The sequence below is a fragment of the Equus przewalskii genome, chromosome 22, assembly GCF_037783145.1.
Source record: "Equus przewalskii isolate Varuska chromosome 22, EquPr2, whole genome shotgun sequence".
Classification (NCBI taxonomy): domain Eukaryota; kingdom Metazoa; phylum Chordata; class Mammalia; order Perissodactyla; family Equidae; genus Equus; species Equus przewalskii.
The window spans coordinates 3,532,550-3,559,613 of record NC_091852.1 but is presented as its reverse complement, the minus strand read 5'-3'; positions in this window follow the sequence as shown (position 1 = coordinate 3,559,613).

The window sequence follows — 27,064 nt, the reverse complement described above, 5'->3', positions numbered from 1 at the left end:
TTTGGGTAGCTTACTGAGACACTGAAAGAGAATAAAGTAAATAGAAAGAGAACTCATGGCAAATGGGAAGTAGAATGAAGATTAAGTTAAGACTCCACATGTCGACTTACAGAGCCCGCACATTGGCCTGGAGTTGTCACATGTTCTCTAGGGAGACACCGAGCTCTTCACCTTGGGCTTCCCGCTGTATGGAACGTGTGCAGGGCCCAAAGTTGTTCACAGAGCCTCTTGGTCCATAAAAACCTCTGCTCCATCCTCCACACCCTCTCTCTCTTCCCTGACTGCTGGTCAGATGCAGAGGATACAGCGGAAGACTCTGAGACCCTGGGGAATGGGAGAGCCACAGATATAAGGGGCCTGGGTGCCTGAATGACTGTGTGGAAGAGAGCTGCCCACTGACCGGGAACACTTGTTGGAACTTTATGTGAATGAGAAGTAAATGCCTGTTGTGTCAGCGTTCTTGCTGAAGCCGTGGGCCTGTCTGATGAACACGCGTTCCCTGTGCTCTGAGCAGCCTGGAGAGCCGTCAAGAGCTCGAGAGACAGGCAGGGCACGTTGCTGTGAGCCTCCGCCCTGCACCACCTTGGGATTTCGAACCTGCCCTTCAACTTTCGCTCCCTGGTGTCCCAGCTGGTGCCGTGGGCTTCCCCAGGACGGCTGTAGCTCACTGTTCTGTCACTGAAGGTCCCCTTGTCTTTGAGGATTGTTCTGTTCCTGCTGCTGCTTATTTTCTGCCCAACTAGAGGTAGAGAATGAATTTTCCTGCCGTGACCAGAACTCTTGCTCTGGCATTAGGTGTTTAAATGCCGAGGTGTTAAGGCAGGTAGCTTTCTTCTTTCCCAGGACATTCTCCGGGACACTACTTGCCAAATCATTCTGTGGAACACTAGTTTAGCACAAGATGTCAGTAAATACTGGGATAAAAAAAGAGTTTGGTGGTCAAGGATGGGTGGGGACGAAATTAGATTAGATGAAATTTGCTCTCTCTTTAATGCAGGACTTCTCAGAGCTTTTAACATTCTAGTGAAGGAGTTAGCAACTTTCTGCCATAGGCCAAATCCTACCCGTCCCTGTTTTTGTAAATAAAGTTTTATTGGAACAGAGCCATGCCCATTCATTCACATATCCTCCATGGCTGCTTTCCTCCCGGCAATGGCAGAGGTGAGCAGCTATGGAGGAGACCAGATGGCCCACAAAGCAGAAGATGTTTGCTATTTATCCCTTTAGAGAAAAAGTTTGCCAACCTCTGCTTGTGTGTCTCCAACAAGAGGGATACACATGGGGTCACACTTAGGGGTTCACCCTCTTGTGACCACAAGCCCCTTTTTCCCTTGGATCACCTATTAACCTCTTGATAGGTTCAAATATTCTTGGAAAATGTCATCCCAGGATCTGAAGGCCTCCGTATTGCCCTTCATCTCTACCTCTACTGCCAAATTCCGACTCATTTCTAGTTGCCCATGAGCCAGCATCCCAACTTCTTTCACAGGGAGTTTCTTATCCAACTCCTCAGTCCCAGGAGTAAGGATTTGCCTCACTCTCCTCTTAATCCTAGTGTTCTGAATGACTGTGGGGTGGAAATTCTGTCCCCCCTTTCTCTATAAGAGCCCAGAATGCCAGCCCTTAGAGGGGGGCAGGCCTGCCGTGCGTGCCTTCACTTCCCAACGGCAGGAGGGCGCTGAAGAGGGGCAGAGGTGGCCCACTCGCCGCCCCAGGGCCCTCCAGCACTGCCAGCTCGCAGGCCATGTATGGTCACACGACCAGCCGCCGGCCTCTGGGAAGGCTCGTTCCTACCCCTGGGCAGCTCTAGGTGTGCAAATAGTTCAGGGAAGGATTGTTTTAAATTGCCTTTAAAGCCTGATTTGTAAATAATCTAAGACTGAAGACAGAGCAAGTTAAATATTTATTTGAAGATTATGTCTCTAAGGAGGGACTGTTGAGAATTAGCGAGTGCTTTGCCATCCTGCTCTCCCCTCCCCTGCTGGAGGGCATATTATTTTACGGCCGTGTTTGACAGCCAGAACAAGCCTCTGTAGATTTAGTGGTTGTTTGTAGTGGCATTTATGTGTTTGAATGAGCTGGGCAAACAGGAGGGAGGGGGTGGGGGTGGTTAATTAACTCGGTGCATCTCTGGGTAACACTTCCACACCGGGAATGCCGGTAAAAGAACCATTCACAGGTTTTTACAAAAGAAAGCCTTCCCTTCCTGGCAGGGACCAGGGACGGAAGGCTCAGAAATCGGCATTCCTGCTGCTGGAGACTCAGGACCTTCTGAGTGACAGGCTTGCTTCTGGGCAGAAGCTGTCTGTGGCCGTAACTTTCTTATGAGAAAGCCAGCAGCCTAGCCAGTTCCTGGGAGAATGCCACTCGTTCACTCACTTACCACGTCTTCTCGTCACCTGATGTTCCAGGCCCTGGGTATGTATATAGGTCCATACCCACGGCAACCCACGCTCTGAAGTGTAGAAGGGATTTGAAAAGTTTCTATTTTTCTAAATGAATAGATCTATAGTGAAAATCAAGTATGAGGGAAAATAGCACCAAAACTCTTGCTCAGTCAATATGTCGGTTTACGGCCTCTTCCAGGAAGCTGAGTTAGAAGGCAGGCTGGGCAGAGTGTGGCCCCTGCTTCTCAACCTGGTTCCCCCAGAGACTGTCTGTTAACTCTCGGGAGGTCCCTCACCTCCTGGGCCTCGTCTCTGCAAGGAAGAGGTGCATTAAACCAGCGTTACCTGAACTTGCGGGATCCGAAGAATCACCTTGGGGTTCCGGTTCAGTAGATCTGAGGTAGGCCCTGAGAACCTGTACGTATTTTTTTCTTTTTTGGTGGTTTATTTTTAATTTTAGGTGCATTTTATTGATTTTCTTGTATAATGCTAATAAAGGCCCAGGTGATGCTTAAGATATAGAAATGTTTGGAAAACACTGGCTTAGATGATCTTTGAGGTCCCCTCTGGGTATGACGTTTTAATATCTGTGTTTTCCCAGGAGGCCCTTACCCCTTTCAGTGGATATCCCCGGAAAAGCTTTAATAAAAGCACCGATGATCAGTAGACTGAGGCCAGTGGAGAGCTCGCGCGGCGGTGAGCGTGGGTCAGAGCCATCCACCAGCATCTGTGCTCTGGAGGCCGCCAGGCACTGCTCCCGTTGAGCAAAGAGGTCAAGAACTGACGGACACTTGCTCTCCATCCCTTCCTTCGTTTCCTCTCGCCCTGGGATGCTACTGCCTGTAGGACCTTCTCTCCTTCCATCTCTTCTTCGAGGGACCCTCACACCTGCTCCTTCCTTCCACCCCAAGACACTTGTTCTCCCTCAGCGTGAGAGATGAATGAGAGGAGACCTCTTTGTTGTGCATGAGGTCTCCTCTGGGTCTCCATTTCCTGCTGAACAGCCTCTTCCAATGTGTCCAGCTCCCCAGCAGCTCCTGCAAATACCTCAAGGGTTTGGGCTCTGGTGACCCCTCTCTACTCACTGTCCCTTCAGCCTCAGGGGACACACCAGCTTCCTACTGTTCTAATTTCTGGGTCGCCTTAACATCTGCTTGGCTTCTCAGCGCTTCCACCATCTTTGTGTTAATTCCCTGCAGTTAGTTCCCTTTGTGTAGAAGAACTTTCTGTTTTGTGTACTTGACCCCCAATAGCCCAGCTCCCAAGTAGGTCCCCAGCTTAATTTCTGTCGTGAGATTAAAGCCATATGTGCAACGGCACCTGACGAGTGACTGGCTGAAATGCTGTCACCTCATACTTAGGAGGGCCCAAATTTGGTGTGTCAACCTTCCCAAACCTTCGTCTTTCCGTGTTTGTGGTAGACCAGCTCTTCTGATTATTCAGGCTCGGACTCCAGTGTTGTCTACAGCTCTTCTCTCCACTTCTCCCCACACATTCAACACCTTGCCAGTGTTCTTCATGAATTCCCGATGTGTCCATACCCACACCCTCATAGCCACTCCCACCTCCCTGCTTTAGGTTGCTGTCCTTTCTCTTGCTGCAAAGGACAGCAGGACAAAATGTCCTGTCCTATCCATGGGGACAAAATAAAGTTCCAATCCATCAGGGCAAACGAGCTCTGCTGTCAGCTGACTCATGCCCACAGCCTGGCTCCCAACAGCGGCGCCGCTCACTGTCCTCCGGTGTATCTTTCATTTCCTACATTCCCTCTGTTCCCTCTGCTCAGAACCCTTTTCTTCTTATTTCTACCTATCTTCAAGTCTCGGTTTAATGCCAGCTCCATCCTAAAGCCTCTACTAAACCTCCTACCTGGAACTAACCCCACCTCCTCACTGCGCCCCGCGTTTCTCTGTGCACGTCCCTCGCCTCTTATCACAGCCTGCCTCGGAGGGCATCCACATGGCTTACGTTACCTCAAATGCTAAGTCTTCTGGATGAGGTGTTTGTTCATATTTACGGCTCCTATCAAATAGTTGACACTCAGTGGAGAGTGGCTGGGAGGCCCGTCACTGTCAGTCAATACCTACACATTTGAGCATGTTTTACAGCAATGCTTTCATGTCTGTCTCTCTAGTTAAATCTATCCATCTACTTTCTTAATCAATAACGTTGCTATTTTTTATTGGAACAGTGCTTGCTTCTCTTTTTAGCCTAGTCTTCTGAACATAATCAGCAGACACTGATAATTTACTAGAGGTTTTCCGAGATTGAGTGTCTGTCACAGTCTGTGTTAAGTGATTTACATACTTAATTTGATTTAATCCTCTCAAGGAGGGGTTCTCTTCAATTTTACAGGTGAGAAAGACTAAGGTCCCTAGAGATGAAGGAATTTACCAGCATTACACAGCTGGTGAACTCCCAGCCAGAACCTGAACTCAGTTCTGAAAGACCCGAACCTCACATTAGGAATGGGGGAGTTCTTGAATTTCCTCCCGGGAGAGAACGAGGCACCTGAGGAGAACAGATGCAGTTTGCATCCACAGAGCAGATGACAACTTCCGCCTCTGGTTTGCTCGTAGCCTTGGAACAGCCCCTCTGCCTTGGGTTTCCCTGGACCCTCGTGGGATGGCCACCTGGCTGTCTTTCTGTGCTGGCTCTCCAAGAGTGGCACGGATCACCTCTGACGTCCAGCCTCATTCCCTCGCCAGCTCCTACAGCGGGCCCTCTCACCCCCAGATGGGCACCGTCATTCTAATTCTCAATCACTCGACAATCAAGGAAGAGTTTGTCCTTACAAGAGACCAAAGGATGTCAACTTTGGCCCTCCGTGAGCGGGACCTAGCTGTGAGGAGCGGTGCCATGCTCTGACATGGTCACAGGGCACGAGAGGAGCCTCCAGGAGGGTCTGGGCAAGTGTTGGCTGTTGGCGGTTCTTTCCAGCTCTCTCCCGCCTACCACGTTGGTTGCCCTCCAGGCCTGGTGAAAGGTGTAGCTCTCTGGGTTTTGGAGTTGGGATTTTTTCAGAGCTTTTGGATTCTCTCGCTTTCTTTCCCCTTTGGTTTTTCCTCTCAGAGAGGCTCGTAGCTTCTTCATTCACTGCAAGAGCCCAAATCCGTTGAGGCCTGGGTGCCCAGGGGCGCGGGCTCCTTGGCAGGGTCCTGTCAGCATAAAAGTGTGAACACAGTAGTACCCGAGGTCACTCTCCTCTCTTCCCTGGTGTTAGAGAATCCTCACTGCCGTTTTTCTCTCTCACGTTTCCTTTGCTTATTTCCTCTCCATTCTGAGTTTCTACCTTTCCTTTCGCCTTTTCTTTACTCTTCTCTCCTGCCCAGTTGTCTTTATCTTCTTTCTTTAAAAGCAAAAAGGACACAGCTTTTCAGCGTCTGCCTGTCAGACTTCATGGCCCTCAGGCTGGAAAGGTTCCGGCATCCTCGGGGGCCGACAAGGCTGGCCTGGGTGCCCTTCGCCTCTCTGCAGCGACCTCAGGGGGAGAGGAAGCCGTCCAGGCGCAGCCCAGGTGGGACTGGATTCAGGAGCCTAATTACTACCAGAAAACTGAAGAAAGGTAATAATTGCTTTTAAACACTTAACAAAAGCCAGTCTCACCTCGCAGGTTTGTAAATTTGTAGTGAGAACTGGTGACAAGGGAGCAGTGTGCTGCGGCTTTGTGTTTGATTTGCAAACCAGAATGCTCACGCCCGCGCGCACAATCGGCCCGCGGCCCCGCGTCAGTGCGGCGGGCGGCGCGGCAAGTTTATTTATCCAGTGCTCATTCAAAGGGAAGCTGAATGGAACAAGAAAACTCCCACTTTGCGATGGGATTAGATACCGTGGAGTATTCCTCCCCCATACTCTTTCAAGGTTTTTTTTTTTTAAGTTTCTAAATCTGCTTGGGAAGAAAAAGTAAATTGCCAGAAGTGAGATTAGTGGGGAATATTGTCCTTAGGACAATAGTGTCTTTATGGCTTGACTGGTATGAGCTCCCCGCTTCAAAAAAATACAAGGGCTGGAGGTGTGGGGGTTCTTAATTGCCTACATCTGATCAACTGGCAGCAAAAAAAGAAGAAGAAAGAAAGAAATCTCATTCAGCTCTGATTTGGCCTGGATCAAGTCCACTTGCTAATCAGAGTTTAATGAGGATGCCACTGGCCCCGTTGTATTTGCCAACGCTCCCACTAAGGTCCCTGGCCTTCTGTTTGTGCAGGGAGCACTTTCGTCCTGCCGCCCCACGAAGCGGGCTGCGGGCTGAGATGGAAGGGTCCCAGCCCGGAGAAGTTAATTAAGCTTAGGCCCTTGGTGTTCCAAGTCACCGGAACCCATGGTGGGAAGCCTCACCCACCGCACAAAGGAGACCCACAAGGAGCTCTGAACGACCCTCCCCGGTGGGGGGCTGGGCTGCCGCCGCCCCACTGCCAGCTCTTAACCCCGGGAGCCTGTCCCCTCCACTGCACAAACTGAATAGGCCTGCAGGCCCGGGGGCCGCCCGGGCAGGAGGATTCGGGAAGCACATGGGCCATCGCGCAGTGTCACTAATAGACGTGCAGACGCCAGAGTCTGCAGGGAACCCACAGACCTGTGAGGGCTCGGAGGAAGGACTGAGTTGTTTTTAAGTTGTATTCTCTTTAGTTAAAAAGAATTAGCGTAGGCAAAAAGTTGACCTTGAAATGAGCAAGTCTTTTCTGTTTTTAATTGTGTATCCTGTAATCTCCCAAAAGGCCTGAAGTGTCTGTGGTCTTCATGGGGGTGCTGGAGCTGCTGACACCCTGGAGCCCTGAAGCTCACAGGGTACGGGGAGCCCCGGGGTGAGCGGAGCACCCCACTTTGCCATGTGCTCGTGGCAAGCGAAGGCGTGAGGGCGGCGGAAAGAACTCGAGGTTTGGAGGCTAACCGACTTGGGTTTGAGTTCCAGGTCTGCCTGAATTCTCTGAGGCCGTGTCCCTTCTGACAAACAGAATGTTCACCGTGGGGTGAGGATGGAGGTGATACATGTCAGCATTTCTCTGAGCAAGGTCACATGGTGAGTGTGCCTGTGTCCCATCTAGACCGGCCGTTCTCAAAATGTAGAGATCATCGAATGCCCTAAAGAGCTGGTGAGTGTGCACGCTCCTGGGCCCCCCCCCCCACCCCCCCCCAAGAGATTCAGACGCAGCAGGGCCTGGGCGGGGCCCGAGGGTCTGAGTTCCTAATCAGCTCCCGGGTGACGGGTGACAAGGCTGCTGCTGAAATGCCAGCTGAGCTTTGAGACCCTGCTGTAAACCACAGAGCATCCAGGCGCTGTTCTGCAAGTACTGAGTCTTTTTATCACATCTGAAGCCATCTGCGTTTGTAGTGTTTTGGGTAGAATTTGTTCCACTAGGCCCGGTGACGGCTTGCTCAGTGCTGTTTCTTTTCCTTCCTGTCTCTCTCCTACTAACATTTATTGAACACTGTCAATGTCCCGGGTACTGTACAAAGCGCGTTTCAGACATTATCCCATTGAATCCTCTTTCTCTTCTAAACTTCCAAACATCCGCGTGGTTTCCTCGCTTGAGTCGTAATAAACTTTGCTCAAAATGTCACCTTTATAACGCGGGCTTATCTACCATTCTTTTTAAAATCAAAGCCCCATCTCATTTCTCAGCACATCCTGACCTCCCTTTCTGCCCTTTTTTACCCCTTGAAAAGTGCTTATTGCCATTGAATGTACCATGTATTTCTTTTGTTTATTTCATCTATTTGAACACTCCCAAGACTACATAAGTTTCACAGAGACAGGAACTCCCTTCCTCCTTCCTTCCTTTCTTTCTTCCTTTCTTTTCTTCTTTCTCTCTTTCTTTCTCCCTCTCTCTCTCCCTCCCTCTCCACCCCTCCTTTCCTTCCTTCCTTCTTACCTTCCTAATATGTGTCATTTACTGTGGTTTCTCTAGTGCTTATGACAGGGCCTGACCCATTGTGGGTCCTCCATTCAGTGTATTAAACAAATGAAAGAGCCACCCAGGAAGTAGAGGCTTTACTTTGGCAGATAAAAAGGTAAGGTTCCGAAGGATAGCTAACTTGGCCAAGATTACACAACCAAGAGACGGCAGAGAAAGCACAAGAACCCGGGGAGGTGCGCCATCAAAGCCTGGGCTCTCAACCCTGTGCCACCTTCTTTCACTCCCAGCATGCTCTGGGCTGAGGCTAACGTGGGCAGGTTCCCTTGGGAGCCCAGAACCCTGACTGCCAGCACCATACAGGGCTCTGAAGGGCTCGCTCTCCCTTGAGAGAGCAAAACTGAAAGTGTAGGGGGCCTGTTGGCCTAGGTGAGAACTTAGAACTCAGCCAAGCCATTGTTTTTGAACGTCTGGCTGTATCTAGAGAGGATTTTATCAACACCCTCTCCCTCATTTGTTGGGGAGCTGATTGAAATGATTTTCTGCCTCACAATTTGAATTTACCCTCCAAGAAAATCCTTCCTCTAGCCCATGGGCAAGCTCCTGGGTCTTGTTTTATAATCCCAACTGTTGAAATGGCCGCTATAAATTCTGTGGAGACTCATTTGGCTTTAATGCCCAAGGAGATGTTCAATAAATGTTTGAACAAATTAATAGACAAGTTTTTTTTTTAAGATTGGTACCTGAGCTAACATCTGTTGCCGATCTTAAAAGAATTTTTTCTTCTTCTTCTCCCCAAAGCCCCCCAGTACATAGTTGTATATTCTAGTTGTAGGTCCTTCTGGTTCTGCCATGGGGGATGCCACCTCAGCATGGATTCATGAGCAGTGCTAGCTCTGTGCCCAGGATCTGAACTGGCAAAACCCTGGGCCACTGAAGCTGAGTGAGGGAATTTAATCACTCGGCCGTGGAGCCGGCCCCAACAAAGTATTTTTAAAATTGAACTTTTTTTTCCCCTGTTTTTTCCCCAAAGCCCCCCGGTACATAGTTGTATATTTTTAGTTGTAGGTCCTTCCAGTTGTGGCATGTGGGACGCTGCCCCAGCATGGCCTAACAAGCAGTGCCATGTCCATACCCAGGATCCAAACCAGCTAGACCCTGGGCCGCCGAAGCGGAGCGTGTGAACTTAACCACTCGGCCATGGGGCCGGCCCCCCAAAATTGAGCTTTTTATTTTGAGATAATTGTAGATTCACATGCAATTGTAAGAAACAGTACAGAGATATTCTTTGTACCCTTTACCTAGTTTCTCCCAATGGTGACATCTTGCAAAACTATAGTACACCATCCCAACTCGGATGTTGACATTGATGCAGTCAAGATAAGGAGCATTCCATCACCACAAGGACCCCTTTTGTTGCCCTTTTATGGACACTCCTAGTTCTCTCCTGCATCTCCCTCCCTGTCCACAACTCACGGCAGTCACTAATTTGTTCTCCGTTTCAATAATTTTGTCATTTCAAGAATGTTAGATATGGAGCCAGCCCGGTGGTGTAGTGGTTAAGTCTGCACACTTTGCTTCTGCGGCCTGGGGTTCGTGGGTTTGGATCCCGGGTGTGGACCTACACACTGCTTATCAAGCCATGCTGTGGAGGCATCCCACATACAAAATAGAGGAAGACTGGTGCAGATGTTAGCTCAGGGCCAATCTTCCTCACCAAAAAATAAATAAATAAATAAAAAAGAATGTTAGGTGGGGCTGACCCCATGGCCAAGTGGTTAAGTTCGTGTGCTCCACTGCAGGTGGCCCAGTGTTTCGTTGGTTCGAATCCTGGGCGCGGACATGGCACTGCTCATCCAACCACGCTGAGGCAGCATCCCACATGCCACAACTAGAAGGACCCACAACGAAGAATGTACAACTATGTAGTGGGGGCCTTTGGGGAGAAAAAGGAAAAAAATAAAATCTTTAAAAAAAAAAAAAGAATGTTAGGTAAGTAGAATCATATAGTATGTATACTAGTGAGATTGACTTTTTCACTTATAATTCTCTGGAGATTCATCCAAGTTGTTTATGTATCATGAATTCACTCCTTTCTTGCTGAGTAATATTCCATGGTGTTGATATACTGAAATTTGTTTAACCACTTACCTGTAGAAGGATGTTGTATTGTTTCCAGTATCGGGCTATTAGAAATAAAGCTGCTATGAACATTCATGTATAGCTTTTTATGTGACCATAAATGTTCATTTTTCTGGAACAAATGCCCAGGAATATAATTGGTTGGCCATATGACAGTTTATGTTTAATTTTTTTGCAAAACCACCAAACTGTTTTGCAGAGTGGCTGTACCATTTTACATTCCCACCAGCAATGTGTCAGTGATCCAGTTTCTCTGCATCCTCCCAGCATTTGTTGTCGCTATTTTTTATTTTAGCTATTCACATTACGTGTGTAGTGATATCTCCTTGTGATTTTAATTTGTACTTCCCTAGTTGCTAAAGATGCTGAATGTCGTCTCATGTGCTTTTTTGCCATGTGTCTCTCCTCTTTGGTGAAATGTCTGTTCATGCTGTTTGCCCATTTTCTAATTGGATTGTTTGTTTTATCCTATTGAATTTTTAGAATTCGTTATGTATTCTAGATACTAGTCATTTGTTAGATATATGGTTTGCAAATATTATCTCTCAGTTTGTAGCTTGTATTTTCATTCTCTTAATAGGGCCTTTCACAGAGCAAATGTTTTTAATTTTGATGAAGCCCAGTTTCTCGATTTTTCCTTTTATGGACCATGCTCCTGGAGTCAAGTCTATAAACTCTTTGCCTAGCCCCAGATCCTGAAGATTGTCTCAAGCTTTTTTCCAAAAGTTGTATAGTTTTACGTTTAAGTCCAGGATGAATTTTGCGTTAAATTTTGCATAAGGCATAAACTTAAAGAGAGGTTAATTTTTTTGGTTATGGATGTCCACTTGCTCCAGCACCATTTTTTGACAGGACTATCTTTCCTCCATTGAATTGCTTTTGCACCTTTGTCAAAAAGTTGAGCATATTTGTGTGTCTGTTTCTAGTTTCTCTATTCTGTTCCATTGATTTCTTTCCACGAATACCACACAGTCTTAATTCATGTAGCTATATAAGTCTTAACATTGGGTAGGTTGATTCTTCCCACTTCATTCTTCTTTTTAAAAATTGTTTAACTATTCTAGTTCCTTTTCCATTTCCATATACATTTTTGATAATCTTGTCTATATCTATAAAAACTCTTGCCAGTACAACAGGACTTGCATGAAACCTTTCTATCAATTTTTGTCTTTACTATGTGGGGTGTTCAAGTCCACATTATACCATTTTATCAGCATTTTGAAATTTTCAGCAAAAGAGTCCTATACAGGTTTTGTTAGATTTATCCCTAAGTATTTGATTTTTATTTTTAGCTATTGTAAAGGATATTGTATTTTAAATTTTGGTTACCATATGTTCGTTACTAACATATAGACATACATTTGATTTTTGTATGTCCATCTTCTATCCTGTGACCTTACTGAACTCCCTTTTTAGTTTCAGGGGTTTTTTGGGGTAGATTTCTTGAGATTTTTCTATGTAGGCAATCATATAATGTGCACATAGAGGCAATTTTATCCCTTTCTTTCCAATCTATGTGCCTTTTATTTGCTTTTCTTGCCTTATTGTACTGGCTAGAACTTCCACTACTGTGTTGAATGAGTGATGAACATTGAGTGAGTGATGAATGGCTGTCTTTTTGAGACATCCCTGTCTGTTCTCAGGCTTAGGGACAAAGCATTCAGTCTTTCACCAGTAGGTATAATGTTAGCTGTAAGTTTTTTGGTAGATGCTCTTTATCAAATTGAGGAAGTTCCTCTCGATTCCTGTTTTCCTGAAAGTTTTTCTCATGAATGGGTGTTGGGTTTTGCCAGATGATTTTTCTGCATCAATTGATAAGCTCATGTGATTTTTTCCTTCTTTAGCCTATAACTATAGTAATTTACAGTGATTGATTTTCAGATAGTGAATCAGTTTTGCATATCTGAAATAAAGCCCACTTCGTCCTGGTATATTATTCTTTTTGTGTATTGCTGAATTCTGTTTTCTAATATTTTGTTTAAGAAGTTGTGCGTCTATATTCATGAGGGATGTTGGTCTGTAGTTTCCTTTTTCTTTCTTTTCTTTTTTCTTTTTGGTACTGTCTTACTGTCTTTGTCTGGTTTTGGTAACAGGGTAACACGAGCATAATAAACTGAATTGGGAAGTATACCCTCCTTTTCTATTTTCTGGAAGAGATTGTGCAGAATCAGTGTTAGTTCTGTAATCATTTAGAAGAATTCTCCAATGAAACAATCTAGGCCTGGAGATCTCTTTCTGGGAGTTTTTAAATTACAAATTTAATTTTCTTAACGGTGGTACGGCTATTCAGATTTTCCAATGATCTGTTTCATATTGGGTGAATTGCAGCAGTTGTATTTTTTGGGAGATTGCTCCTTGTGCCCTGCGTTGCCATGTTGATGTGTGAGAGTTGTCGCAGTTAGTATCTGTCTGACGTCTGCAGGGTTTGTGGTGATATCTTCTGCTTCATTCCTGTTATTGCTAATTTGCATCTTCTCTCTTTTTTTCTTTGTCAGTCTTGCCAGAGGTTAATCAATTTTGTTGATTTTTTTGAAGAACCAGCTTTCATTTCATTGAAATTCTCTATGTTCTAGGTGTTATTTTATTTCCTTTGGGGATCCCTGTTTGACTCACAATTTTTTTTAGAAGTGTATTATTTAGTTTCCATATGTTTGGAGAGTAAAATAATTTGTACTGGGTTCTAAAATTCTTCCATTAAAAAAATTCTCAAGTAACCTAACATTGCTAACATAACATGGTCACAACTGACCACCAGTGGCAGATCCCTTGGACATGGGTGGCTGTGCTGTGACATTAGGCTAAAGCAGTATCTGGTCAGGGTGAAATTTGGCCTTGGATTTCCTTTCTTCTCAGGGAGGTGCTTTGGAGTCTCGACTTCTAAGGCTCTGGTCCGGCTCCCAGCGCTGGTCGACGGGCCATTGACAGCCATGCTTCTGTGGGGCCTGGGAAGTTTCCTTCTTTTAGCAATGTCATCGCTGGAGAGCACAGACAAGGAAGCAGCAAACCACCCAGGAATAAGTTACATCAGAATGAAAGCTCTCTGGAACCTTAAATGCATGTTGCTCAGTGAAAGAAGCGCATCTGAAAAGGCTGCATACTGTATAGTTCCAGCTCTATGACATCCTGGAAGAGGCCAAGCTATGGAGACAGGAAAAAGGTCAGTGGTTGCCAGGGGTTACAGGGGAGAGAGGGATGTGTAGGCAGAGCACAGAGGAGTTTTAGGGCAGTGAAACTATTCTGCATGATACTGTGATGGTAGACACATGTCATCGTATGTTTGTTCAAACCCATAGAACATACAACACCAAGAGTGAACCCTAATGTAACCTACAGATGTTGGATGATAGCCATGCCAATGCAGGTTCATCCATTGTAACACATGTCCCGCTGTGGTTCAGGATGTTAATGGTGTGAGAGGTTGCATGCGTGTTGGGGGCAGGGAGCGTATGGGAACTCTCTACTTTCTGCTCAATTTTTCTGCAAACCTAAAACTCTATAAGCTAAAGTCTATTAAATGAAAAAAAATCATCACAATGAGATACCACCTCCTGCACATTAGGATGGTTACTATAAGAAAATCCCAGAAAATAACAAGTGTTGGACAGGATGTGGAGAAATTGGAACTCTTGTACACTGTTGATAGGAATGTAAAATGGTGAAATTGATATGGAAAACACTATGGCAGTTCCTCAAAAAATTAAAAATAGAACCACCATGTGATCCAGTAATTCCACTTGTGTATGTACCCAAAAGAATTAAAAGTAAGGTCTCACAGAGATCTTTGTACACCCACGTTCATAGCAGCATTATTCACAATAGCCAAGAGGTGGAAATAGGGGCTGGCCCCATGGCACAGTGGTTAAGTTTGGTGCACTCTGCTTCAGCCGCCTGGGTTCACAGGTTTGGATACTGGGGACAGACCTATGCCATTCATCAGCTATGCAGTGGCAGCAACCCGCATATAAAGTGGAGGAAGACTGGCACAGATGTTAGTTCAGGGCTAATCTTCCTCAGCAAAAAAATAAAAATAAAAAAGAAAATAAAAGGTGGAAATAACCCAAGTGTCCCTCCACAGATGAATGGATAAACAAAATATGGTATATACATACAATGGGATATTATTCAACCTTTAAAAGGAAGGAAATTATGACACATGCTACAACATGGATGAACTTTGAGGACATTATGCTAAGTGAAATAAGCCAGACACAAAAAGACAAATACTGTAGGATGCCACTTACATGAAGTACCCAGAGTTGTGAAATTCAGAGATAGAAAGACAGTTGCCAAGGGCTGGGGGAAGGGAGGATTGGGAAGTTATTTAATGGATGTCGAGTTTCTGTGTTGCGTGATGGGAAAGTCCTGGAGATTCGGTTGCATGACAATGTGAGTATATTTAACTCTACTGACCTGTACGCTTAAAAATGGTTAGATGCTAAATTTTATGCTATGTATGTTTTACCACAATTAAAATTTTTTAAAAGTTACAGAAGATAAGAAAAGAAAGCTCCCTGAAGCAGAAGAAAGCTGACTGGCTTTGAAAGTCCAGAAGACTCCACTTAATTTAACTTGACCTCCATTTGAATACAGTCTTAGCATTTTAATTTCTAGTGGTTCTGTAAAGGTTTTGGGTGATGGGCGCTCTGGTTACACTGTCCTTGGATCTCTCTGCTCAGCTTTCCCAGCGGTGTAGTGGTGCTTTCGCATTCACGGAGAGTACATCGAGGAGCAGGCAAAGGCCTGTCTTGGCCCCGAGGGGATCATAAACTAACGCAGACAGAGGCTTGCTTACAGAACCTGATCCTGTTCAGATAAAATAAGATGCAATTTAAAATCCAGCCTCTAATACAAGCTGAAAAAAAAGACAATTGTCGTGGTTTTATCTATAGCTTATTTCTCAGTTCCAGCCCCTTTCCTAGCCAAGTGAAAACCAGTCTGCCCTCTCGTCCAAGTGTGCGGGTAACAAACGGCACTGACGCACCACCTGCTTCATACGAGGTAAACACAGTAAAAATGTGTTAAACTGACTTGTATTCAGTAATATAAGCAAGTGTCCAGTTTAATTTCTTTTATTGTGGTAAAATATACATAACCTAGAATTTACCACTTTAACCATTTTCAAGTGTATAGTTGCATGACATTAAGTGTATGCTCCTTATTGTGCACCCATCACCACTATCCATCTTTCGAACTTCATCCCCAGCTGAAACTCCGTGCCGTCAACAGCAGCCCACCATTTCCCTCTCCTGCCAGCCCCTGGTCCAGTTTGTTTTAATTTTATAGTGACGGTTAAATGAGCACTCAGCTCTGGAAGGTTTGTGAAATATGTGCTCCCGCTCTCTGTTTCTCTTTTTAAAAGTAATTCTTTATAATAGACTTGAAACTGTGTGTGTCAGATTTCCACTCCTGTTTTGTAGATCAGGAAACCAAGGCCCAGCAAGCTAATGCCACTCCCTTAACTGGGTGCAACTCTTGCCTGGCTTTTCCTTCTGGCCCAAGAGAATTATCTGCCTCCCAAGACTCAGGGAACTGGGGTACATTTCATGACCTCTGTTTCTGACTCAAGCAATTTCTGGGTTCCAGCCTCTTGCAGGCATCTTATAGATGCTTGTACCAATGGTGCCACCATAGCCGATTCTGTGCCTTCGTTGTACCCACAAGGAAACTGATGCCCCACCTAAGCGTGTTTAATCATGACAGGTGAGATCTCTGGCTGTGAAAGTTCTTAGCCTGAGTTCCAGGCTCGACTCTCCCTCCTAAGAGCTATTCAGTTTTGAGCAGATGACCTAGTCCCTCTAAATCTCAGCTTCCTCATTGTGCAAGGATGATGATAACGTTTGACATTTCTCCGTAGATATCTGATAGGCATCTCCAACTCTACACAATGAAATGGAACTCTTGACTTTTCCTCCCACACTGGTTTATTCTGCAGTCCTCTCCAGCCTGATAAAGTATCATCATCTGACTGCTTATGACAGAAACCTAGGAGTCCCTCATTCCTTTCTTCCTCTGTTCACCAGAAAGTCCTATTGATTGCACCTGGGAGTTACATTTCCTTACATATCCCACTTCTCTGTGAACTACCGCCCTGGTTTAGGCCCCAGTAAAGACTAAGGAGATGGCCTCTAACTGGTCCACTGGCTTTCATTCTTGGCCTTTCTCCAACCCAACATTAATAATAAAGATAAAGAGAAGAATAAGAATGTTTTTATAGTGCTGTCTACTCCAGCCACTGTTCTAAGTGCGTCACACGTATTAACTCACTTAATCCATATGCTAGTTGCAGGCAAATCCATGACTTCCCACTGTTTTTTTTAAATATTTAAAAACTGAATCTGTTTCAATTTCTTTTATATTATCACAGTCACACATCGCTTAATGACGGGATATGTTCTGAGAAATGCATCGTTAGGTGATTTTGTCATTGTGTGAGCATCCTAGAGTGTACCTACAAAAACCTAGGTGGTATAGCCTACTACACGCCTAGGCTATATGGTACTAATCTTATGGGACCACCGATAGTCGTACATGCTGTCTGTCGTTGACCAAAACTTTGTTATGTGGTTCATGACTGGATTATTTTTAAAAGTTTTTCATCCCCATGACTTATTTATTTTATAACTGGAAGTTTATATCCTTTGACCCCCTTCCATTGACTTCTCATTGCTTTAAGAATGAAATTGAAACTCCGCATCTTGCTCTGCAAGGTTCTGAATGGTCTGACTTCTCCCTCCAGTCCCCTCTCCTTGCTCTTTCCAGGCCAACCACACTGCCTTCCTTTCGTTCCTCAGACGTGTTCTCAAGTTTTTGCAGTTTTCCCCCCAGCTCTTTGCATGGCTAGGTTATTCCTGGCTTTAGATCTTAGCGCACAAAATATCTCCTTGGAGAGGCCTTCCCAGTTCGCTTCATCCTGCTTCTGGGCCAGGAATTCCTTATTACATCATCCAGTCTGTTATCTGAGCGACGCTTGTCACAGTTTGTGCTGATCTTGCTTCTTTATTTGTTTGCTTGTTTATGTTTTGTTGTCCCCGCTGGGCTGTAGGCTCCATGAGGGCAGACACTTTCTCTCTCTCATCAGCACCCAACAGAATCCCTGGAATCCTGTGGGGCTGAGCACCTGGGGGTGGAATGAGTGACTGAAAGGACAATGACACACAATAGAGAGCCTTGACCTCATAAGGTTGTGGGAGGGTTAAAGTGCGCGGGGAACCTAACTGTCGTATATTAGGAATCAGTCTCCAACTCAGGGATTTGAGAACTATAACTTTCTTTCTTTCTATAATTTATCATTTTCTACAATTTTTAGGTCTGAATTTCCCTTCACCTGGATGAACAGACATGCTAACATTAGTCTTCTTCTCTGGCCCCTCCCAGGGGATCCTCGTAGTGCCAAAGTTAGGTGGGGTGGGGGCATTCAGGCCAAGAGCTGAGAACCATGTCTAAACACCTCCATGGGGTGTCTTTAATGCTTCCAGGTCCCCCTCAGATAAGGGACCCTTGGGGGGCTCCTGGGGTCTGATCTGCCTTGATGGACATGTAGCCATTCCTCTCTGGGCCCTGATACCTTCCTTGTGGCGTTTCCAGGAGAGGCCCACAGACCTCTTCATCTTCCTTCCCATCCCCTAAGCTGGGGAGCTCCTCTTCTTGTCTTCTGGGGCCTGGACGAGGAGCCCTGCTGTACCCCCTACTCCTGTCGAAGATCCTGTCTGTGCTCTTGAATCTCCTATGGTCTTCTGGTGGCTTAAATTCCTTCAAGATGATGGTCAGAGAGATTTTTAGACTACCTCCCCTGAGACACTGATCACAGAAAGGAAAGGAAAAATACAAGAGGAAAAACGTATAATGTTATATCTTATAAAATATCCAGTCACATTGATAAAGCAGCGATCTCAGTAAGCACTTAACAAATATGAGTTCCCACTTTTGTCACATTCTGTCCTCCCTCAGAGGCCCCACAAATTATCTGTGGTGTCAAACCTCACTGGGACATTGGGCTGACTGGGTGAAATAGCCTCTTCCCTGGCCCATCTTAGTCAGCTGGGGCTGCCACGGCAGAGTACCACGGGCTGCATGGCCTAAACAACCTCATCGCCTTCCACGGCCCCATCTCCAAACACCATCTCCCTGTGGGGTAGAACTTCCACATGAGAATTTTGGGGGAATACGAACATTCAGTCCATAACACCAACTTAACTGTTCCCCCGGCGCCCAGCTGGCATGTCAAGTTCTTCCTCCCTTTAGTAGGTGACTTATCCAAACGCCACTTTTTTGGTGCACTTCACCTCCTCTTTCTCTACTTCCCCTAGCCACTGAGTTTGAGATGTTGACATCTGCAAGTAGGGGATGATCTGGGTTTATCCACGCTACCGGGCTTCGTTTCCCATCCCTCGATGTGCTCTGGCTTCCAGATGCCTCCATTCAGGACTGTGCATGAAGCAGATTCTCTCTGATGACCGACTGGAAGGCCGAGGCCAAGGGCAGTATCTGTATTAAGCGCCTGAAGGGAGACGTCGGAGGCTGTCCCTGCTTTCCATGACATTCTTCACCACGGCCTTGCCTTACTCTTTTTCTTTTTAAACTTTCATTATAGACAATTTTTAACAAATGTAAAAGTAGTAAGAATAAAAAATTAACACCTGTGGATCTGTCACCCAGAGCCAACAATCATCAACCCTCAACCAGTCCTATTCCATCTGCATGCCATCCATCCCCACTCCTGAATTATTTTGAGGCAAAGCCCAGACATTTTATCATTTCTGCTATAAATATTTCAGTTTGCATTCCTGAAAGGTAAGAGCTTTTTACTGTGTAATAACCACAATACCATTATCATACCTGAAGTGAATTTATTTAAAAAATCAATTCTTAATATCATCAATTATGCAGTGTTCAAATTCCAATTGTCTCATATTTATTATACATACCTTTATAGTTTTATATTTGAATTGATTCCAATAAGGTCTACACATTAGCATTGTTTGATATATCTTACAAGTATTTTTAGGTTTACCTATCTTTTTTTTCTTGAAATTTTCTTTTTAAGAAACTGACTCATTTGTCCCGTCGAATTTACCACACTCTGCATTTCGCTGATTGCATGTCTGTGGTGTAGTTGAATGTGTTCTTCCATTCTTTGCATTGCCTGTAAAGACTTTCCTTAGAAATGTGATCAGACTCAAGTACTCTTCTTCTGACAAGACTGCATCCTAGGTGGCATCCTGCTCTCGAATCCAGACCTTCCACAACAGCACTGTCCAATAGAACTTCATGTGATGATGGCAATATTCTATATTCGTGTTGAGGAATGATGGTAGCCACTAATCCCATGTGGCCATTGAACCCTTGAAATGTGGCTATTGCAACCAAGGAACTAATTTTTAAATTTCATTTAATCATAATTAAATAACATTTAAAATTAAAAGAGCTACATGTGGCTAGTGGCTGCCATATTGGACAGCACAGCTCTAGAGTTTCCAAAGGCATCATTAGCGAGCAAAGTGTGGCCAGTGGGGCTGGAGGTAGGCTTGTGATAGACTCTGTTTAAAAAATAAACAAGCTGGCAACTGCCTTCTCTGTGTTATATAGCCAGCATTGTTGCATCCTTCAGTGCTTGGAAGAACCAAAGTCAGGATCCAGCACCCGTCACTTCCTTTGGTACAGATGGGAACTCAGTCCCGTGTGCATCTCTTACAGGCTGGGATGTGGGCACTGGCTTCCTTTACCGCTTCATCTATGCGTGTTCTCAATGGCTCCAGCTCCCAAGGATCCTCAAAAAAATATACACTGATCATGCATAATTCTCATGGATGTCTTCTATTTAGAAGAATCTTTCTAGTATATTTAGTTTTAGTTTTTCAAGTGAGTACCAACTTCCTTGAGAAGCATCTTACCACAGAGTGACGTAAAGAAAGGCATGCCGTTAACTGACTGAAGACACACCATCCAGGGAAAACAGTGCTGGCAAGAGACCTGGCTGCTGCTGGGCTGACCTGAACCTTTCTTTCAGGTGACTTTGGGCCTGTGAAACACACTGAGGCCGTCCTTAGCACTGCACACTAATACCCACTTCTTTCCTTCCAGGCACATAATAGGCTAAATCTGTCCCTTTCTGTGGTTTGGTGGAGCCATCTGAGCAGCCCCGGCCAGGGAGCGGTGAGTGAAATGCTGACTGCTGTAAGGTAGAGCGGTTCATTGCTGGGGCTCACCTCCAACCTTCCTTCTTCCCTCAGAGATGAAGCCTTCCTCAGGCTGGGCTCTTGAGCGAGGATGACAAAAAGGAGAACATGTTCCATGTGAAGGGACATGTAACCTGAGTAAGAAGTAAGCCTTTGTTATCTGCAGCCACTCAAGTTTCAGGAGCGTTTGTTACCACAATATAATGTAACCTGTTCTAATCAGTGCACCTCTTTTAAAGCTACCCAGAGGACAACTTGATGTAATGTGAAGAGATGCCTTACCCAAGTTCTAGTGTATTTAGTAAAGAAAAAACGAAAAAAAAAGAAGGACTTCTCAAAGCTGATAACTGGGCTTCCGGAAGATTGAATCTCTGTAGTTGAATCTGCTCTTCCCTCCGTAGGACTCCCCGGTACCCCCAGGATCTCCATCGTGGATAGTCATTGCATAGAATAAGGATTAGAGGCAATGGCAATTGTGCACTGGAGCTGAGAAGCCATGTAACGTGGTAAGGAGCATCTTAAAATGGCCAAAATCAGTGTTATAGCTATACCTATTCTTTTATGGTTATTTAATAATGCTTTCTCACTAAGCTAGATTGTAATAGCCATGATGACAAGTATCAAATCAGTTTGTTTATCACTGAATCCCTAAACACCCTTTAATGAATGAATAAATACATGTCTATGTGTGTCACTGAGCATTCTTTGAGTGTTTCCATGGGTGTGGAGCAGCTCTCTATGGCAAAGGGCATGGGGGGTGTGTGTGGGTGAGATAGGAGATGTGGGGGTGGGGGAGGGGAGAAAGACTGTGGTGGGTCCACAAACCACAGCAAGCGGATTTCTTGACTCAGAGCTCAGAAGAGAAAAATCCGCACACTTGTAATCTGTGGACAGGAGGAATGTTTGCAAGTATCCACCATAAAGTCACATACAAAGTACTTTGCAGTGACATAAAAAATAATACATATACGTTTTATATTGGCCATGACCCAAGGCTAGATGCCAGCTAAAACAACACAGCTGCCTATCTTGTTTTAGCTTTGGCCTGTATAAAATACATGTACATTTGTCTTCATTTTCAGTGATGTCACTGCTAATTTAGCCAATCGCCCAACACACAGCAGTGAGAGATAAGTGATTATTTTAAAAACATTTTAAATAGCTTCTAAAGTAAATATTGATACTTATTCATCATGAAAACCTCATACATATTTATATATAAATGGAAAGAATTGCATTTCAGACCTAATATTGCTCTTAGTTTTTACTCATTTTACAAGTCCTTGGGGTTGTGTTTGGTTTGTAGCATCAGCCATCTTCAGGTCATGAGGTGGGCTGACCCTTTAACATGGTCAAAGGCTTTTTTCAAGTAATACTGTGTGAATAACTGACAGGTAAGTAATTGAGATATATTGTTGATATTGAAAGTAATTTTAATTCCAAAGTATTTCTCAGATGGTGGAATTTGGATAAGTGCTTATAGAATTCTTACCATATCTTTAAAGATAGAAAAGCTACGTAGGAATTGGTCTCTGCCTTCATGTGAATATAATTAATGATAAGGCTAACAGAGATGGGATGATTTTCTACATTTTGCATAATTCGGTATTATACACCATATTATATGATAAAGAGCTATTGAAGTTATAGAAATGTACAGAAGAGAGAGATGAGTAACCTGAACTAATCAGAGAAGGCATCATGTGGACTTTACAGCGTGAGTTGGATTCAGAGCCCTGAGGATAAAAGGGAGGGCAAGCTAGACAGGGGGCTGTGAGAATAATAATGCGGGAAGGAGCACGCATGGTGCGTGTCTCACCAAGATTAGAGGGTGCATGGTTGGGAGACCTGGGAAATAGGGTAGGATGGGTAAGGTAGGGCAAGACTACAGAGAACCTAGGAAATCACTCATAAAAATCTTGTTGGAGGCAATGGAAGACTATGAGAGTAAGTGTATCAGTTGAGATGCTTTGAGCTGCAAGTAATAGAACACTTGATTCCATTGGTTTTAACAAAGAGAAAAATATATTATGACTTCACATAGAAGTCTGAATGTATAGCCTGGGTTGGCCCTCTTCCTTCTGCCATTCTCTGGTGGCTTGTTCCAAGACTGGCCTTCCTCATGGTCTCAAAACGGCTGCTACATCTTTCCAGACATGACCTCCAAACACAATAACATCTAGAAGACAAAGATAGGGCCTCTTACCCTGAATGGCTTTTTCATTTCTTTAATCAAAGAAGTACATCTTTCCTCAAATCTCCCTCAGATCTTTCTTCCTATACATTGGCCAGAATTACATCACACGTGTCTGTCTAAGGCAATTGCTGGCAGAAGGGCTGCAACTGCATGAGGCTGGGGCTGGAGCCATTTCCCTGAGACCCAGAGTCATACAGGAGAAAGTGAGCCTCTGAACGAAATTTGTTTTCTGTTAAGAGACAGGAAGGGGTGTTGGCTGTTGGCAAGGTAGATCAGATTTTGTGTGGCTCAATGTTTACACACTGTGGGATCCCTCTTTAAGAAAAGGAGTACAAAGTTACTAATACAAACTTAGGAGTAAAAATAATAACATTTTAAATAACTGCCTGGCACATCCCCATGGAAGATTTTTTTCAAAAGCCTTTTCACAGGATAATGATTTTGTATATTATTTTCTATAGTGACGACAGAAAGATAATTTGGTTTTTCTTCAACAGGGTGGATCAAAAAATTCTTTTTAATTGGTAGTTTAAAGAAGTTTCTTTCAGTCTGACAACTTGCTATGGGTAATGTTATGTAACGTTTTAGGGTTGTTGCTAAAACTGGAGAAACCAACATCCAGTTTCTTCTACAGATGAATTGTAAGATCTCAGAGTATTTCAGGTTGTCTTGTGTGTTGGCTAATCTCAAATACTCTTTTCATTCCAGATGCTCATTGAACAGTTAGTTGTCAATGTCCTCATTGTCATGTGTATTATGAATTTTGTGTTAAATTTGTTGATGTCAGAATGTCAGTATTTTGTAGCAAATCATTAAGACATTAAAATTGTTTCCAGTGTTCACATGATTCAAATTATTAATCAAATTATCAAATAATCCCAAAGTCTATTCATTATTTTTATACACAATTTATTTTTTCTTCTTAATATATTACTGCTTTAAAAAATATTCTGGGTGTAATTCAAACAGTTCCTAAACCTCACTGTTTGCTTTTAACCAATGTGGGTTTACCTTGAAGGGAACCACATAAACCTATTCTACTAAACCCAAACCAAGTGCATCCCCAACTTCCGCTTATCAGAACACCATCAACTACCCACAGACACTCTGCCACCATTCGACATGAGGGGAAGTGTGAGGGAGAGAAACTGGGGTGGGAAACGACAGTGGTCACAACCAATTGTGGTGAAAATATCTTATACACACATATAAGCTTGAAAGTGTGATGCCTTTTCCTGGGCTTTGGAAAGGAGCCCAGCTGAGTGAGTGGCTGGAGAGCTTAAGTTTCAGTGGCCTCATGGGAAGTGGTAAGTCTACCCCTGGCTCCTCAGTAGACAACTTACGTCCGCTCTCATGACTTAAGTAGAGTAGGAAATCTTCAGGGGCAGTGAAGTGAGGAGAGCTTGGAATGAGGGATTGCAGGAACCAAGTCAGAGCAGAGTTCTAGGAGGACCTAGACCTGGGAGTGGTAGCAGGCGTGGAATGAAGCCGGGAGGCAGGAGACCCTGGAGGCAAGCACTACAACGGCTGGGGAGCGAGTGGATGCAGCAGATGAGCATGGGCCAAATCGGTGATGCATCTCAGATTATCAACGCTGGATCTGCAGGAAGATGGGCATTACTGGTGGAGACAAAGAGGGTGGAAGGGTGGGATTGTCACATTCCGTAACAAGGCACAGTGTGACTTAGTTAGCCAGTCAGGAGGGGGTGAGACCTGAAGCCAGCTGAGCCCCCAGCAGATGCTGGAGGGCGGTTTAACACAAGAAGGGACTTACTGGGGTTATTCCTCAGAGTATGGCAAAGCTGGAAGGGAATCCGTTTTTTCTGGCTCCTGTCCTTTTCTTTACCCGAGGCTGCCTCCCAAATAAAACCTTTACCTCACGCTAAGCATTCCAAGCTGGAAGAAGGCATTCATTCTTGCCTTCCTCGGGGGCGGCTTGTCAAGTCGTGGTGGGTGGCTCCTCTTACTGATGTTTTTATCAGTTGTAGGGAATCTGCGCTGGGTGCTAAGAACATCCATAAAGCAGCAGAGGGAGGGAGAAACCTATTGTATTGAGTCTGTCTGTCTCAGTTCAGTTTTCTCCCCACTGCCTCCCACAGACACCTGGTATTGGTGCCAAAATAGGCCTTCTGGTGCCTTTAAGCAAAACTAGTTCTTCTGCCAATGAGGACTCTGACACTAAACTTTCTGGTTTTCCCCCTTTAAAAACCCTTTATCAAATTTTCACCACACAAAAGGTGAAGCGTTGCAGTCACTGAAGCAGGTCAGTGATGGTTTTGGCTGTTTCTTCTTGAAGGGACTATTCATTCATTCATTCAACAAACACTGATCAGATGCTGCACTGCGGCAGACTCCACGCCTCATACTAGAGCAAACATCGTTGCCGTCCTACTGTCTTGGAGACTCTAGTCAGATAAATCACAAACCAATGTAAAAGGGCAACAGTCACCTAGTGGAGAGGCACCTACTTGGCTGACGTGCAGCTGCTGTGCACATGCACTGCTGGGCCGTGTTGAGATACTTACATGTGTCCACAGTGATTGTGGAAGATATTTTCCTCAGATGTCCACCATCCTTTCCTTCCCTCTGTGTACACAGATGCTGTTCCACCCATCAAGAGGTGAAGTCTTTCCCCTTCCTTGGATCGGGCTGGCCTTGGGCCTTGCTTTGACCAGGAGGACGCTCTGCAGGGATGTTGGGAGACTTCTGAGCCAAGGCCTTAAGAGCACGGATGGCTTCTGCTTCTACCTTTTGGAAGCCATCCTGCACAGAAAAAGCCCAATATTCTGAGACTACAGTGTTGTGAGGAAACCCAGCTAGTCATGGGGAGAGGCCACACGGAGAGAGTGGTGTTCAGCCAGGTCCTGGCTCCCTAGCCATCCCGACTAAGATGCTAAACATGTGTTTGAAGGTTACCTGGGACACTGCTGTCCCAGTAGACACCACACAGAGCAGAGAAGCCACCCAGATGGAACAGCCCAGACTACAAAATGATGAGAAAGAACAAACTGCTGTTTTAAGGTCTTAAGTTTTGAGGAGGTTTGTTACACAGCAGTAGATAATTAGCACACCAGTATAGCTCCTGCTTTGAGCCCCTTCCCCTATGGCTTGGGTCCCTCAAGTCCTGTCTCCAGCTCCCCTGGGGTTGCTCCCCTGGCAAGTTAGCACTAAACAGTCAATTCTTGGCAGAGCAGGAAGCCTCCAGGATCTTGTCCCAGAGTCCATTCTAACTAGGCCCACATTCTGTTGGTCTACACAGTCCTGGTAAGTGTTTTGAATACCATCGTTAGGTATAGGGTGGTGTCGGATCGTATAGTGGTGGTCCTTGACGTATTCAGAGAGACCAGGGAAGGATTCTCCGAGGAAGTGGCACTTAAGCAGAGATAGGAACTTTGTGGAAGTATTAATTTAGTGACAAGGGAGAAGAGCCATGACCACAGGGAAGACATGTACAAGAACTCTCAGGTGGGACAGAAGAGAGTGGAAAAAGGAACTGAAAGAAGGCCAGTTCACAGAGTGAGAGAGATGTGAGGGGTCTGGACTTTGTAATGCTCCTCTTAGGGTACAACTGACTGGATTAGAGAGCACCCTTCTCTAGCCTAGCCACTGACCAAGAAGAGTGTTGTAGGCTGCAAGGTGACTGGCCAACTCAATCAGATGCTCTCTTTCAGAGAGCTCAAATCAAGACATATCAAGATAGTCCACTGGTCAAGAGCAGAATTGCAGCTGGGCCGCTGTAATGGCAGACCACACAGGATGCCTCTTTCTGGTTGAGGACTGACCTCCAGAGTTTCTGTAGAGCAGAGGCAGCAGATAGTGACCTGCAGGCCAGTGGCGTGGCTGGCACAACTGTTGTTCTGAATGTCCACACAGGGTTGCCAGAACAATATTTCATTATTAAGTTAGTTGTGAACATTAAAATATAAAAAGTTTTCAAATAGAAAGCTCTCAGGCATTTGGGAATTTGTTGAATACTTCTGCCACATTCCTGATGGCTGCAATGGATGGAGATGAGTGGCAGCTACTTGTACTAGACGGAGTACGAGCAGGGCACACCGGTTTGGAACAGTTTCCACCACTCCCTGGGGTGTTCTCCCAACAGTGGAAACCAGTGTCAGTCGCCATATATTATCCGACACAGGCCCTGCTGCACGTGCACGTTACCCACCAGCCCTTGGAGACGCTGGACGGTGAGGTCTCTTTTTTTGGGACATTACAGCTGCCATTGTAAACTGAAGACCCTTGATGTCCTCCTCGTTGTGAGGTAAGGTTGCCAGATTTAGCAAACAAAAAAAAAACAAAGCAACGACA